Source organism: Crocodylus siamensis, chromosome 2 (assembly GCF_052110815.1).
Source record: "Crocodylus siamensis isolate JL-2025a chromosome 2, ASM5211081v1, whole genome shotgun sequence".
In the NCBI taxonomy this organism is placed as follows: Eukaryota; Metazoa; Chordata; order Crocodylia; family Crocodylidae; genus Crocodylus; species Crocodylus siamensis.
The window spans coordinates 125,221,199-125,225,545 of record NC_143396.1 but is presented as its reverse complement, the minus strand read 5'-3'; positions in this window follow the sequence as shown (position 1 = coordinate 125,225,545).

The following is a 4,347-nucleotide window of genomic DNA, read 5'->3' as shown; positions in this document are numbered from 1 at the left end:
ATGACATAGAACTGACTTTTATAGCTAGATGATAATATTTCAGCAACCTAAACAATCAAGAATTACATTTTAAACTAGTAAGCTGGGTTAGGTAAAGCAAACAGGAAAGTCTGTTTCACAGGCTAAATAAACATACATAAAATTAGCACCAAACAGGCATATGATATTTGCTCTACTTTTGTTTTTTAATTCACAAAACAATATATCTTCACAACCTGGTAGTATTTCATGAATAACTGTCACAAGGTCATCTGAAAGCTGTGAGTATTGGCTTGTAGTTAGGAACAGATGATTGGGCATGGAAGCCACTGGCAGAACTGAAAAGAGTCTCACTGTGAAACTGTGGCACAACATAAATTCCATCCTTGCTTCCTGCAGAGAGCAGAGTTTCCATCACTCCAGCCTCTCTCCTCATTTGCCCTCCTAACTGCGCTTAGGAAATCTTGTCAGAATGCACGTTCCACATTCCTCTGGGGCATCAAAGAGATATTAATACATTCCTTGCATGGCATTTGGGAAAAAATATGCCTGCCAGATAGTATTACCTCTCAGCTCCTTCAAAATGAAATAAAAGCCATTCCTGTCTAAAAACATGGGTAAAACAAACCTAGGAATGCACTGAGGAAGACATAAAGACTTCCTTTCTGGACCATGTCTTTGGGTGGTTTTGGAGAGGGTTTTTGGTTTTGGTTTTTGGTTTGTTTTGGTGGGTTGGGTTTTTTTTGGGGGGGGGGTTGGGGGGGGGAGGGGTTTGGATGTTTCAGTTTATACCAGCATGAGGCATTAACCTTTGTGCTCATGGACTCCTGCACCTGTTTGGATCCCCATGAACTTCAGGAGGGATCTAAGCACAGCTAAGGGCTTCTCCATGAGCTTAAAGCTAAACAAATTATTAAATGCTATTAGGAACAGAGCACTCCGTGTTAAAAAAACAGGATTAAGTCATTACAAAATATTAACTTCTGTTACCTAACTAAGGTCTTTTTGTTTTCTTGTAAATCAAAATGTCTGCTGTAACACTTGTGGTGCAGACAGAAGTGCAGCTGCCCACTGTAACTGAGAACTCCTTGCAGGAAGCCTTCTGAGTCTCATCAATCCACAGGACCAAACAGAAGTTCCCTGTTGGTTCCAGGGGGGAGGGTAATCCAGCTGCTGACTGTGAGCCTGCAGCACATTTCCCGTAGCAAGAGCCCCTCCTCCCTGCGAGGCTGCAAAGTTGTCAGAATGGGAGTGGAGAAAGGGAACTCATTCTAGGGGATCCCCCGCCGGTGCTGGAGAGTGGGGTGGGTGAATTGGAGGCCCCCCACCTCAGGAGGGGTTCCAATACACCCACACCACCCTCCAGCAGGTACTGTCCAGACTGAACTCCCTCTACCACAAGCCTTCTACTCCTTTTTCCCCCTCCCATTCTGAAAACAGCATGAGGCTGGGAGGCAGGCAGACAGAAGTTACAGAAGGCTTTCTGTTTTGAAACGTCTTCGTTGGACCCCTTATGCACTGAGGGTTCAGAGTGTCACCTGACTGGCCATTTTTGAAGCTGTCTGCAGTTGCACATCTGCGTTTGGTCCTGGACTATAGACTGCTTTCTGTGGCCAAATTGGAAGAAAATTATCTAACTTTTGTCTGAGTCCTTGATTTTGAATTCAAGGACTAGACATAAACTCCAATCCCATGCTGAGAACTAAGTGATCATGAAAATGTGTCAGTACAATTCTCAAGGTAGAGGCAAGCCCCAAGCTTTCAGTACCACTAACCAGTGCTACTCTCTGTCACTTGCCTCATGACATTCTCATATGATGGAGGTGCCAGCCTTGCTTGCCTCAAGCATCCCCCATACGTTATGCTTCTACAGCAGAATTCACCTAGTCTTGGGGTTGGTAACATATGATCTTTGGGCCAGATCCATCCTGAAGAACCATTGGATCTTGCCCATGGGCACAGGGCTTTGGTGACATTTGGTGTTCAGGGGCACTGGGTGCAGGCACTCTCCCCATGCCAATCTAAGGACAAGCAGCAGCAGCAGCAACCAGGTCCCACCCTCCTCTGACCCAGGGTAGGTCATTCTGGCCCACAACCAAGAAATGTTTTCTACCTTGAACTACTTTACAATAGCATTCTTTGTAATTTTTTATAAGACACAATGTAAAGAATAGCTCACTGGGTTCAACATATAAATAATCCGATATATGAAAAATAAAAATATAGCCACAACATATCTGTTAGACTTCCCATTAAAAAACGATTCATAATGATTTAATAATGTATCAGGAGATGTTTTCAGCTTGTTGCATAAATAAGTCCTGTGCCAATAGGTGATTATAAGCAGATAAATAAAAGGTGTTAGGGATGGTTATAATCTACAGCGTATCATGGAGCAACCTGTAGACTAGGTAGACAACATAAAATGTAAACATTAAAATCTACTGAGCATTTATTAACCTCTTAACAATGATTAAAGGCAACTAAACTACTTTACTATAAATTGTGACCAATATAGCTGAATAATCTTGAAACAGAATTGCACAACCATTTCATGAATTTCAGCTCAAAACTTGGAAAAATGGTAGAAGGCAAAAAAAGGGTGAGGAAGTATGTGAAGTATATATGTGAAGTACCATTTGTCTATAAGCAAAATTGTTAGTCAATCCTTAGGGACAACCTGGAATACAGGAGAAGTACTAAGTATGCACACTTCTGAAAGTTTATTGACATGCAAATAAAAAGACATAAGTGTATTTTAAATTCTAAAAATTTTACTGTTCCGGTCTCTGAGCATACTTATTAAAACTATATTTGTAAAACAAGAACAGAGTGAAGGAGCAACAAATGAAACCTCACATTTTCCATATAACCACAATAAAATACTGTTATGTTTTCTATCCTGGAGAACAGGTGAACCTTGCAAAGGGCAATATGCTTTGGCAAAGGGATGAAAGGTGTAGGCTCCATAATCAACTACCCTCTTCTAATTAACGATCAAATGTAATAGCTTGTAATTAAATCCATTTGGATAAGCATGTAGCGAACAAAGCTAGGTGGAGATATTGTTTAGGGGCACTCTGCTTTATGTTGATATTCTAGTTCTGCTTTTAAGTTTTTTTCACCTCTTGTCACTCTCCTGCTTTAAAACATTTTTTTTTTCTCTTTCTGTAAGATCCCCTGAGCCTTTCTTGGGAAGGGAAGAATATAAATCACATAAATAAATAAATATGGTTTCTTAGCTTAGTGGTAAAGATGGTTTCATCTGCTAGCATACAAGGGTTGTGTTGCTATTCATATTCAGGAAGGCAGATTTTGCATTTAACATTCATATTACCTTAAACTTTTGAATTTAACACATATAATTTGTTCCATGATCTACCACTCACTTCAGCTCATAGCTTACTGAAGTCCACAACTCTTCCTTTCACTATGGAGGCTGGCTTGTCAACTATACATAACTATTTCAGCTACTTCACAAAAGTACTAAGCTGTAGGGCTGTGTGACGCTTCAGTTGCTGAGTCGATTCGGTGGAGGTTCCAATCGATTCAGTGGCCAAATCTCCAAATCTGAATCGAATCAGAAGGCCCATTAATCTCCCCAAATCGAATTGGAAGCCTCTGATTCAATTTGGAGATATTGGGGGAAATTCAACACTACAAATAATACTGAATTAAATGAGCCAGTTAATATAATTTGCACAACAAATGAAACCTCACATTTTCCATATCACTCTTTGCTCCTTAGTAGCATAAATAGCAAGTAACTTCTTTCTTATTTTTCTCTCTTCATTGTTTATGTCAACCATCACTTCAGCACACATGCAATATGTCTTCCATTAAGAACGTCATGCAAGAATCTGAGCAAGCCTACAGCCCATTCCATCACTCTCCTCTTAGGCCTAGGGTTGTGTGCAACTTAATAGAGAAATCTGGCTGCTTTGGTATTCTTCATTTTGCAAAAAAAATCTTAAAATTAAGATTTAATTCAAAGGGACAAACTGTCTGACAGTTGGAAAAATCCAAAACCCATTACAATATGCAGGACTGTCTGTTCCAATTATTCATTGCCAAAGCCAAAGTCTTACTCTCTAAATGTGTCTTTTTTATTTAAACAGTATGATGTCTCTAATATAATTAATGCTGTAATATTTCTTTACTATTATATTTTTTTAATTCACATTATCATTCTGTATCAAGTCTAGTTCAATCTGTATTTTACCATATACAGAATCATGAACTGGATTAATAGAATATTTTTTACAGGATCCTGAAAAATGTCAGGTTAAGAAATAAACAAGCACAACAGAAAGTACATCTGTACTAAGGTTTCATAAATTAAAACCTAGTCAAAATACTCTTAAAATA